This window comes from Dipodomys merriami, unplaced genomic scaffold, assembly GCF_024711535.1.
Source record: "Dipodomys merriami isolate MVZ:Mamm:240054 unplaced genomic scaffold, mDipMer1.0.p SCAF_773, whole genome shotgun sequence".
NCBI classification, from domain to species: domain Eukaryota; kingdom Metazoa; phylum Chordata; class Mammalia; order Rodentia; family Heteromyidae; genus Dipodomys; species Dipodomys merriami.
The window spans coordinates 433,628-446,957 of NW_027206372.1; the positions used below are offsets into that span (position 1 = coordinate 433,628).

A 13,330-nucleotide genomic window follows, 5' to 3' on the forward strand; every position below is an offset into this window, starting at 1 on the left:
GTCTCTGTCTAGTACCTGTGTCACTTGAGTAACTAGGACTCTTGGAGGCAGTCACCTCTACTAATGCAGAAACTGGGCTGAGATTTAGTAAGAGGAGGGAGAAGTCTTCCCCACCTTCCCAGGGTGGACCTCACAGAATGCAGTGAGCGTGCTTGCTTTCCTCCTACACATGGCTTGAGATGCCATGCTGCTTAGTGTTCATTATTTCATTCCAGTGACCTGTGGTAGAGGTATAAGAAAGCATTAAATAAATTTCACATGTGCCAATTGAGCTGCTCTCCCAGCTTGTGTGTTCAACTCAGCAAGTGTTCATTATTTGAGAGTTGAGAATACCTACTTAGGGGAGGGTGGGAGGGTGAGTGAAAGAAAGGAGAGATAGAGAGAGACCTGTGCACTGGTGGACCACACCTGTAATCCTAGCTATTCAGGAGGCTGAGATCTGAGGATTGCAGTTCAAAGCCAGCCTGGGCAGAAAAGTCCGTGAAAACCTTATCTCCAATAAACCACTCAAAAACCAGAAGTGGCACTCTGGCTCAAGCAGTAGAACGATCGATTTGAGCTCAAAAGCTGAGGGAAAGTGCCCAAGCCCAGAGTTCAAGCCCCACGACCAACTAAAAAAACAAAAGAGAGAGAGGGGGAGGGATAAAAGAAGGGAAGGAAGGAAGGAAGAAAGAAAGAAAGAAAGAAAGAAAGAAAGAAAGAAAGAAAGAAAGAAAAAGAAAGAAAGAAAATGACAGAACGAATTGTTTGGAGTCAGGAGTCATATGTCAGAGGTACTACCTTTGTTTGTTGTTAGGTCTGCCTCAGGTCATGCAGACCCTATACAATCACCTTCCCAATTCTTGGCTAAGTTTGAAACCTTTATGTGTTGCCTAGTGTCTGGCACACCTGGAGGCAGCCACCTCCAGATCCTGTTAAGTCACAACCTGGTCAGCCTCTGGTCGCACTTTCCATCTGACCAGAGTTGAGTCCCGGAAATTGAAGTCACATCCAGATCGAGTGTGGCCAGAGTTTCCCCCAAACTGCCACACCTCATCTGGTCTTTCACATAGATACATCCTTGCCCGAGGTTGGGTCGCTCCATTTTTTTAACATGCATTTCCACCATGTATGGCATGGGCAGCAGTTCAGTAAATAAACTTCTTTACCTGACTGAATACTGTGTGGTGTTATCTTTATTGGCTACCTAATGAAACTCACCTCATTAATAAACTTTAACTTCAAAGTTTCTAGTTATGAATGCATGGATATTTTTGTGACACATGTGAGATGAGTATCTACAAAACATATTTACTATCATCATTTAACAGTATAATTCTGCCTGGAATCTTTAATAGCAGCATAATTAACCATAAAGTCTATTTTGTTTGCTTTGCTTTGCTTTGTTTTTGCTTAAAGTAATAGAAGAGTAGGTGAGACAATCTGTGTGAAGCCTCATGGTCTGTGTTGGAGGGGCAGAATGATGTAGGCTCCGGCCTCAGGATTATCTGAGGACTGTGTTTGTGTATGTGGAAAGCTCTTGGCATGCCAGGCGATAGAGGGAACATGTTCTCTCTATCTCAAAGCTCTTGTCAGACTCTTGGGAGCTGAGGAAGTAGCTCTTCTGCTTACTTAAGCATAGACGAACAGCTAGTCAAGCATTTTCCTGAGTATGGGGAAGTGGTTTGAGCTTTCTCTAAAATAGTTTAGATAAAAATGTACAAAGACTTATCACATAGTTTAAGCAAAATTGTATCTGTTGAAATTCTTTGTGTGAATGTCTCCTGACTAAATCTTGGCAAAGATAATACTTGCTTGTCCTTAAATACCCACTAGCAATAAAACACAGCATGCAGTGGCAATTGCTATTTGCACTCTGCAACCCCTGTGTCCTGGTGATTTTGCGACCCTTACCCAGGGACCCCAATGCCTGAGACGTTGACAATTGGCACCCAAACAGGAACCCTGCAGTGATGAATACAGGAAGGGATATTCAGGTAAGTACTTTTAATTACATGGTGATGGGACAAGTTAAGTCTACTCCATACTTACATATGCTAAAATATTTACTTGCTGCTTATGGTGTAACTATTTCTTCTTTTGACATAGAAATGTGTATTAATGTAGTTAGGGAATGGAATCCTTGATTCCCCGACAAAGGGACGTTAGATGTTGATAATTAGAAATGAGTAAAGTATAATGTAGAAAGAGCTGTTCGAGAAGGGGAAAGGATTCCTGATAGATTTCTGTCCATTTGGGCTATTTTAAATAGCATTTTTAAAGCTTTAAATGAGAAAAGATTAATAGTGGACTTAAAGAAAGAGGCCACGCCTTCTATTGTAGATTTTATATTGGACTCTGAAGTCAAGGACACAATAGATAAGGCTGCATCACAATTAACAGAGAAAAAAACAGAGGTAAAGAAAGCTGAAAAGGAACAAACTGAAAGCATAAATAGAATGTCTGAGCAAATGGAGTTGATTTTATCAAGATTACAACATATGGAGTTAGAAATTAGCAGAGTGAAAGGAGAATCTGAGAAAGTGAAAGTAAAACAGCCTTCGGCTCCTCTGCTTGCTGAAGTAATTTTTACCGCGTCACTCCCTCACAAAACAGAAGGCTCAGACAGTGAATTTGATGATGAAATGCCTATTTTTTCTTATCCTGTAATTTGACCACCTCCTATGAATGGTATTGCTCAACCAGCCAGATATGACGGTGTTGCTGTCGATGATATTGGTAAACTAAAGAAGGCAGTGATGTATGGTCCTCAGTCTCATTATGTTAAGGAATTGCTTAATGCGCATCAGCGACATTATAATAATTTTGTTCCCGAGGATTGGAAGATGCTTTGTAGAGCCTTGCTTACGGAACCTGAATACCTACAATGGCAAATCTGGTTTACTGAGTTATATACAGAAAGGACTAGACAAAATGCACAGAGCAATAATCCACACCTGCAGGTCATAACCTGTCCCATGTTGAGTGGGACAGAACAATATGCAGATGCTCATATGCAAGTGAACTCTCCTGAAGAGATCCATGAGCAGTTACGAGACATTGGTATTGAGGCATGGGGGAGGATTCAGCTGGCAGGAGAGCATTATGGCTCCTGGACTAAAGTAATTCAAAAACCTAATAAACCCTATGTTAAATTTTTATCATGATTGACACTGACCTTGGAACATACTGTTGTGGGCAAGGCTGTACTGCAACAACTACTGGGCATGTTGGCTTATGAGAATGCTAATGAGGACTGTAGACGAGCCCTATTGCCTATTAAAGAATCTGGGGATGTAACTACATATAAGGGCATGTAAAGAAATTACATCCGAATCCCGGCGTATTCAGTGGTTTGCTGAAACTATGCTCACTACCTGGCATGCATTACAAACCATCTAATCTAAAATGTTTTGGATGTGGTCAAACGGGACATGTAAAGAAGAATTGTAAAAAGGCTACTGATGTTAACAAGAGAGGACCAGGAATTTGCCATAAATGTAAAAAGGAAAGCACTGTGCAAGAGTGTGTAGATTAAAAATAGACAATAAAGGAATTCCTATAAAAATGCTTATCCTATGCAGGGAAACTCTCTATCCTGCCAGCCCCGGGGCCAAGGATTAATAACCGAGGGTAGCCAACCATTTTTCTTCCTTGTCCCTGCCACAGCCCACAGCGCCTCAATGGACATGCCGATTCATTGATCTACTGAGAGGCATATTGGTATAAAACCTGCTTGCATGTAAGTATTAATTATGGTCATTCAAAAATGACAGATGTCAGCTCCCCAGACATACTAAAATCTTGATTTCTAAGTAAGATAAGATTTTATGGTGCTACAAGTGTTGAGATATCTGGATGAGTCTAATGTGTATCTTGCACTGAATTAGACAAGAACATATCCATTATCATATGGGATAAAAAATGGCAGTAAGAAGATATTCCCTTGAGAAAGATATAGGAGGCTGCGAGAAGTATGGAGAAATTCAGATAATTTTGAAATTAGAAATGCAAGCTCAAGTATGTCTCTTTAAGTGGAAGGGCAAAAGAAGGGGAAGAGAAGAAAATAACTGAAAGCAGATCATTGTCCCAACTTAGAGTATAGAAAGACATAACCTATAACTTCCAAGTTAAAGAGAGACCAATATAATACGTCCCACTTAATTTAGATACATGCAAAATATTTATTTGGCTTTTTCCCACTTTAATGCTCTAAAATAAATGAAGACTTATAAGAAACGTTATGTGATTGTTGTTAGTTCAACCTGAACACTAGTTGTGATGAGCCCTCTTTTTCTCAGTATGCTCTTGGAAAATACTCCCTAAATTGCTGATGCTGTAACTGATTAGAGAGTCAGCGTAACAGGTTTCTACTTGTATGATAATTCCATGATAGTTTAATGTAGTTTTTTCTCAAGATATCCAACTATATTGTCTGACGGTGTACTTTGAACACACCCTCACACCTGAGCACATTATTTGAAATTGTACGTCAGCATTTAATTGGCATATTCTATTTTGTGCCTTTGTCTTTTTTGAATGTTCCTTTTGATTGCTCTATTTCCATTTCATCTGTACAAACTGCTAAAAATATTGTTCAGCTACCACTTCTTGTTTGCAAACACACAGTCTATTTATGAAGGTACTTTGTCCATGTTAAGCAATAGGGTAGTACTTACTCTCTGAGGAGAAAAGTTCCACAATATAACTGTATGCCAACATTTGAAGATGTAGAATTTAAGGCATTTTGAGACAAACAGTGATATTTGAATTGAAAGGCTCTTAGGGACATTTTCTTGGAGCTCATTAGTTTACCCAGGAGAAATATAAATATCCACACAGTTTGGAGCTAATTAGTAAGTAACTGAATTAACACTAGATCCTAGATGTTGTGTTATTACAAGTCACCATTGTATTATTGTTATATCAGAATCCTTCCCTACATGCATATGTGTATCAGAAAATGAAAGAAAGGCATTAAAAATGTCTTTTCTTTTTAGACATTTAATCCTTGTGGTGATGGTAATGTCTGAACTCTTCCATCCAATAAAAGCTTGAAGTTTATAAGAGCACTTCCTACATATAAGAATGTGTGGCAGTTTCATTGAGAAGGTTATTTCAGCATGGAGATATCCCTAAAAAGAATTATATTTAAATAGAGTGTATGGCAGTTATGACGTATCAATGGCTATTGAGGCATTTTCTATTCTAAAGAAGAATCAATTGCGGAGTCTTCAGTAACATCAGTAAAACTGTATGTTCAACCTATACTTGGTATTACTTGTCTTACATTTATAATGAATAGCCTGATAAGATGACCAAACCTATCTAACGATATTTCAGTAAAATCGCAAAGTGATGTAGATACATGGGTCACTCATTGGAACTGTAGAGCAAATTAGGTTTGTCTGTGCTATAGTTCAATCCATAATCTCCTGGTTAAATAGTCTTCAAAAATATTCACAGACAGTTACATCTGTATAATACTCCTAAGGTCAGGATAAAAGCATTTGTTCCCAACATTTAAAATAAAAAAAGATCTGTTGAATTCATGGATCTAGAATTTTATGGCTTCACATTCATATCTCAAAATTTCATCAATACTACTTACATCTCTACCAGTTCACCAAAACATTGTTCTTATTGAATTTGTCTATGTCCTTTTAGTTTTCAAATCCAAATAGCATATTTCCTTCAATGTCTTTGTAACAGTTTTGACCATTTCTTCCTGCGAATTCTTTCCTTTCTTTACTTCTGTAAATCTGTTTTTATTACTTTCTTGTTTCCTTATCTCTTTCTTCCAATCTTGTCAACATTGGTGCTCACATTGCTACACTTATGTCATAACTTTTCTTTTCCTCTTCCCTTTAATAATGCCCCCAATTTTATCATTCTTTTTCATATTCATGGTCATGGATATTTTGATGATATCTAAAGAGATCAATCTTTGCCTCTGTTTAATATAAACTTTAGAACTATCAGAGAGTTTTTTTCCCTAAATCCATCATTTTCACTTGTAATCCTTATCACCAAGAATATCACTAACACATTTGCCTGGCCATAGATGTAGAACCATTTAGATTTCTTCTTACCCTTCTACTCCCACCCATTATATAAGATGAACGATCAAGATTTTCTCAGTTTCTGTTACTAATTTTGTTGGTCGTGGGACTGGAACTCTGGGCCTGTCTGCTGTCCCTGTGCTCTTCAGCTCAAGGCAAGCACTCTACCTATTGAGCTACAGCACCACTTTAGGATTTTCTATGTACTTTCCTAGCGAGTCCATTAAACTTCCCCCTTGAATTTGGTTGTCATGAATACCCAACTTCTATGTTAATGAGGAAAAACTCTAATGTAAACTTTGTCTCCAAAAAACCAGTCCAAGAAGCCGTGATCACAAATATTTGGCTATACTTTTTTACTTTTTTGTTTTTTTTTTTACCTTGAAAGTCTTTTTGTGTCTAAATTGCCCACAAAAATAAGTAGTCCACTTTTTGGTGCAATCGTTTCTAACCTCAAAAATATATTTTGGTAACAAGATGCTTTGACGAAACCAAAGTATACTCCACTTTTTATCTTTTCTCTTAAGTCTCTCCTTAGATAAAATATCAGGAAAAGTGAAGTTATTCTTTGCAAAATTATTTCAATTGATTATTTTTCTCTTGGTCTTGCATTTGTTCAACAAGATGTATCGAGGAGAATAGAGTTAAATCACCCATACCTTGGATGAGTGTCTGTTACAAAGCACAATGCTTCTATGTCCTACTTCTATGTCCTCCTCTTAGCTCTTTCCTGATTTCCAATTAATCACGGCTTCTTGGCTTCAAGTTTAGGGAAGCTGAAGGACTATAAGGCCTCCCCCATTGCTCCATGTTCATGTTTTCTCGTTTAAAACTCTTTTAAGTTGCCTCATTCGGATGTGGAATTTATTTTCATGTCTTCATTCAAACTGTTCTGCATCGTAGTGAGCCAAATAGGCTCTGTAAAATCACTTTAGGTAGCTAAAATATTAAGAGAATCTATATCATAAAGTTTTGTCCTCTCTCCACTGTTGAAGCCAATATGTTTAGCTAGAGCTTCTAAGAAGAGTTTTGTTACCTTTTCCATTTCCTCAATTCTTTTCTGATCCCAAAATTTGTGGCTTATGTAATAAGAGAAGTGTTCACTATCTCATCTTAATAAGGATATTATTTTTTGTGAGCTTCTTAGAAATTTGAAATCATTGGTTTGAATTATCCTATTAGATTTTTTTTTCTGCGTTTCAGTGCTTCATGTGCAAAGACAGTGTGGAAAGAATTACAAACAGAATAATATAAACCTAATACATTCATTCATTGTGCAGGGCACTTTCTCTCTAAATATTTTGACTCAAAATATATTTTTCAGAGAATTACAGTTTGGTAATTAAAGGTCAAATCACAAATTTTCATGTCTTTTTCTTTAAAGAACTTTGAATTTAAATTCCACTACAACCTTGTTTTACAAACTGAAAGTATATTTCCTGGGTAAGGACATTTTCAAGGGAACCTACAGGATTCCCAGCAAGTTTTCTGAGGTTTATTGGTTTGTTTGTTTGTTTAGTTTAGTTTAATGAGCCATCTTCACCCACATTGCTCTCTCTCCACTAAGTCTCCATGGATTTCTTTGCATGAAAGCCTCTTTCCCAGGCAATTTTAAATTTTCTTAATAGGCTAAGTTGTTAAAAATCTTGAAGAATTAAAATTTACCTGTCATAATTGTAAAACTCTTTTGAGATTAGTTTATCAGAATCGCAATTTCACCAATCCTAATTCCACCTTTACCATCAGAAACAGTTAACGTTGTTTTCATGATATAGTATCCATACAACTATTCTTTTCCAGTGGCTTTGTTATGCATATATATTACCATATAAGCTGATGCAGAGCAAAATGAACTCCAAGATATGGAAACAGAGGCTTTTTGCTTGCGGTTGCTGTTTTTAATGTAGTATGTGATTTCTATTTTCTTTTGGGTTTTCTCCGTATGGTTTATCCTCTATTGTATTTGATTTTGATACCCTGTATTTTGTGTATACATTTACCTTAATTAGGGAATGGAAGAGGAAAAACAAAATAGTGAGAAAAAAGACAAAGGGCAAACCAATGCAATAGCAATGCTCACAAGACAATATATGAGAAATGTACATAACAACTTCTGAGAGGTATTGAGGAGAAGGAAAACTGTGAGAAAAATGAGGGAGGAGGTAACCAGTATGAAAAGTTATGTATTAAGTACTTTACATTTACTGACGGGATCAATGCAAGATAATGTTAAAGCATGCATAGATGCCTCACCAGCAGTCATTCAAGGAATGGCATATGCTGCAGCAATGAAAGGAGAACCATTCAGTGCTTATGAACAAATATTACATAAGAAATGACCTCAGGCCAGAAATGGGGTCTGTTTTTCATGTGGCCAGTCAGGACACATGAGTAAAGATTGTCAACAAAAGCAAAATAAACCTAGTAACAATAAAAAGGGTAAAGCGCCTGGACTTTGTCCATAATGAAAGAAACGCAATCATTGGAAAAATGAGTGTAGATCAAAATATCATAAGGATAGAATTTTCCTAACAGCAGAAGAAAAGGAGACAAAAAACAAGAATAGGTGTGCTCCCTCAGCCCCGTAAACGAAAGAGGGGAAACACCTACTGTTACACAAAAATCCCCAAAGGGATCAGATCCATTAAATCCCTTGTCTCCCCATTTACAGTATGGGATTTGCCAAGAATTACTCCAGGAAGTGCAGGGTTAGATCTGGCAGGAAAAAGAGATTACATTATCTCTATCATGTATGGTGTTCAGCTAATAAACACTCAAGTTTATGGTCCTGTAATTGAAGGAACTGTGGACTTGATAGTTGGTAGAAGCTCAAATTATAAGAAAATTTTGAGGTATTACCAGGAGTAGATGATGCAGATTATCAAGGGGAAATTAAAGTAATGGTAAGGTCTTTAAAAGAAAATATGCAAATCTTAATTTTAAATTATGTCCATCTTCCAAATCAAATCCTAAAAGAAGATCGAGGTACAGGAGGTTTCAGTGCCACAGAAACTGTGGCCTGGGTACAATCTATTTCTAAGGACCGACCCATAAAAAATATAAAAGTGGATAGAAAGCCAATAAAAGGTCTCTTGGACACAGGGCCAGACCCAACATGTATTGTAGGAAAAGATGGGCCCTCATCCTGGCCAATTATGAAGACAGAATCTATATTAATGTGATTGGGTATGGCTAACAATGTTGCTCAAAGTTCAAAAATTTTAAAGTGGGAGTGTGAAAATAGATTTGGAAACTTTCAACATTATATTGTATCTGCTTTGCCCTTACATTATGGGGCAGAGACATTATGCAAAACATGGAACTAAAATTAGTTACTGCAGATTCCTTTAGTGTACAAATTTTTTCAAAGAGGCCGCTGATGAGAAGTTTGCTGATGCAATATCATGGAAAAATCATCAGCCTGTGTGGGTTGATCAGTAGTCCCTAACTCAAGAGAAGATACAGGCTGTAGATCAATTGGTAAATGAGCAATTACAGAAAGGACATTTAGAGGAATCCAATAGCCCTTGGAATACTCCAGTTTTTGTAATTAAAAAGAAATCTGGGTAATGGAGGTTGTTACAAGACCTCAGAGCCATTAATAACACCATGCATGATATGGAGGCTCTTCAACCAAGACTTCCATCTCCTGTTGCTATTCCTAAAGGACATTATACAATAATCATTGATTTTCAGGAATTTTTTTCAATAAAATTGGATCCTAATGATTTTCAAAGATTTGCATTTCATGTGCCCTCATGTAATTTGAAAAGGCCCTGGCAGAGATATCAGTGGAAGGTCTTGCCACAAGGCATGAAAAATTCTCCTATATTGTGTCAAAAATTTGTGGATAAATCTTTACAAAAAACTGGGGAAGAATTTTCTAATGCTTATATTATTCATTATATGGATGATATTTTAATAGCTGCTGAAAGTAAACATTTAACAGAACAAATTTTAACAATTAACCATTGAGCAATTAACCAACTTTGGTTTGCTTATTGTTCCAGATAAAATTCAACATAATACACCTTTAAATTATTTAGGAAATATAATACATCATGTCACAAAAATGAGTTTCAAGCTAGATAAATTAAAAATATTAAATGATTTTTAAAAATTACTAGGAAACATAAATTGGGTTAGACCCTACTTGAAAATTACAACAGGAGAATTACACCCATTGTTTGAAGCCCTAAAAGGGGATTCTAATCCTAAATCTAAGAGACAATTCACTCCAATAATGTTAGAAAAAATTTCATTGGTGGAAGAAAAGTTACAAGCAAAAGTGGTCCAATTGGACTATAATAAAGACTGGGATTTTATAATGTTAAAGACATCTTATACACATAAAAGATGTTTATGGCAAGATGGAGTCCTGGAATGGCTTCACTTGCCTCACAGTCAGACAAGAATGATAGCTTCTTATGTATATTTGTGCAGCCAACTCATTGTCAAGGCAAGGAGTAGGTCCCGAGAGTTATTTGAGAAAGAAATGAATAATATAATTATGCCTTATAATAAAAAACAATTAAAATATTATTACAGAATGATGAGAATTGGGGATTAGCATTATTAAATTATACAGGACAAATAAAATTTCATGTTCCTCAATATCCTTTATTAAATTTTGTGGAAGAGGTAAAAACCATTTTTCCATTAGTGGTAACAACACCTTTAGAAGGAGCTCTAACAGTTTTTACTGATGGGTCATCAAATGGAACTTCAGTGGTATACATTCCAGACCACTTCCCTATTATTAAAAGGGCATCTGACATTTCAGAGCAACAGACGGAAATTATTGCTGTAATTTTAGCTTTAACCATATTTGTAAATAATCACCTTAATACTAATGAACAAAACCTTACACTTATGCAAAAACATTGGAGCGAAATTGGATTTAAAGTTCAGCCAAAAGTTAAAAGGAAAGATTTGCTCACAGGCACCAGGAAAGGGCCAGATGTATTAATCACCTCGGGAAGAGGGTATACATGTGTGTTTCCACAGGATGCCGAGTCACCCATCTGGAATCTCACCCGACTCGTGTGCCCTAGAAAAATAAGAGAAACCCAGGCGAATAAAAACCCAGAAGCAAGAAATGAAGAAGGCGATGCACAAGCTCAAAAGTCTTCACCTTTCTCCTCAACAGGCCATGGCAACAAAAGAAGCCCAACCACCAACCTGGGAACAAATTAAGAAGCTCACTCATTCTGCGGAGGAGATTGTTGTTTCTACAGGAAAGACTATCACTGTTTAAATTAAGTTTCTTGCTATACTTGCCATTATTGCTGTGCAGGCAGTGTCTGTTTCAGGAGAACAATACTGGGCATATGTTCCTAATCCTCCTCTTCTACATCCCGTGGGATGGGGGAGATGAGGATATAATACAAGTAATGAAAAATAATAGTGATCTGCTAGGGAGTTTGGAGGACTATTCTAATTCTCATATGACTTCTCAAACTATTAATTATGAAGGAATGACAGATACCACTCCAATTTGCATAACGCAATCAGGAGAAAATATCCCCGGGTGTTTGCCTATAAACTATAGAACTTTTTTGACTGATGATCAATCCAATGATAAAAAGTTCAAAAAAAGATTGATGTGGGAAATTGACATATTAGGTTTTCATACTTATAATGAATCCTTTTTCATTCCCAAGAGGAATAAAAATTTAGGTAACTGCCTACAAAAATATCATGACAAAGATCAGTTTGGGGATGTATTAATTACCTCACCATAATTGTGGGAATGTGGATTTCAAAAGGCCTGTTTTTTACAACCTATGGGGCACCAGATAGTATTTTTGATTTTTCCATTGGTAACCCTGATTATGATTATGCTGCCTACTTAAAACATAATTCAGGAAAGTTTAATGGCTATGCTCCTGATACTCATGGGGAACCCCTGAAAAGATGGCTCACTCCAGGGTGGGTGGCTTCCATTTTGGTGAGTCACTCTCCCTTTCACAATAAAATGGGCATTCATCTGGATTTGTTCAGACTTTTTGCAGCAACAAACATGATTTTACTGAAAAAGCACAAAGAAACTAAGAGTACTGCAATTGGGGTAAGAGCATGTGTGGGATATCCTATGGGAATTTTAGCTGGAAAACTAGATAATTTAATCATTATTAATCACGAAAATCTTATTATATTAGCTGTAAGGATTGTATTTTTACTAATTGTCTTACTTCTTCTCTAGATAAAACTTATTCTGTAATTTTTATTTTAAAAAGACCTTCATATGTAATGTTACCTGTAGATCTATAAAATGACAATTGGTTTAAAAATTCTGCTTTACAAATGCTGAAAATTCTGGATATTATGTTGCAGCCAAAACGCTTTGTTGAGGCCTTGATTTTAGGAATTAGTGCTCTAATAACAATAATTAGCTCTAGCGATTTCTACAGCAGCCTTCGTAAATGAAGTAAACACTGCTCGTTTTGTTACTGATTTAAGCAAAAATGTTTCATTAGCCCTAGCAGAACAACAAATTATAGATAAAAAGTTAGAAATGTAAATAAATGCTCTGGAGGAAGTGGTTCTGGTTATAGGTCAGGAAGTTCAAAATTTAAAAACACAACTCTCAGTTAAATGTCATGCTAGTTTTAAATATATCTGTGTTACTGCTCTAAAATATAACTTTTCTTTTAATTGGAATGCCACCAAAAAGCATTTGTTAGGAGTTTGGAGAGATAAAGATATCTCTCATGTTATGGAATCTTTACAGGACAAAATTATAGCAGGTAGTAAAGCTCATTTAGATGTAAAAATTTTACAATCTTTGGAAGCATTATTTACGCATAACGAGGAGGCCCTCAATCCTCTGGATTGGATTAGTGTAATAGTTATAATTGTCATTGTCAGATCAATTCTCCCAATTCTTATTCTTACATTTCCAGTCATTTTCCGGATGATCTTTAGATTTGTCTCTTCTGTGCATGGAGACATTCATGAGCTTCAATTAAAAAAATTTTTAAAAAAGAAGAAATGCCATGACACCTCCTGCTGAATCTGCGTGAGAGATCGTGCCAGACAAAGCATAAGCTTCATGGAAGCATGCCTGCAGGAAGGGGGTGTTGGTTCAAGGCGTCCTATACACTTGGCTGCACCTTTATTGACTCTACCTTTATTCAAACTCTATTTTTCTTGGCTGTACATTTGTTGCCTTTATTCTCATTTTGGCTATTTTTCTACTGATCCACAAACGGAGCATATGAAGCCACTTCCCCTCGTGCCTGTACTCGCTCCTCTCTGCTCTCTCTCTCTCTACCTCCACTCCTTTC

At 36.5% G+C, this 13,330-nt stretch overlaps 1 long non-coding RNA gene across 1 annotated transcript; it reads left to right on the forward strand.

Moving 5' to 3' along the window:
* Positions 1–1,706: 1,706 nt before the first annotated feature.
* LOC138818534 (uncharacterized) lies at positions 1,707–11,644 on the forward strand. Its single transcript, XR_011369181.1, has 3 exons — positions 1,707–1,976; positions 3,649–3,721; positions 11,049–11,644. It is a non-coding gene; the product is annotated as an uncharacterized lncRNA (long non-coding RNA).
* The last annotated feature ends 1,686 nt before the right edge of the window (positions 11,645–13,330 follow it).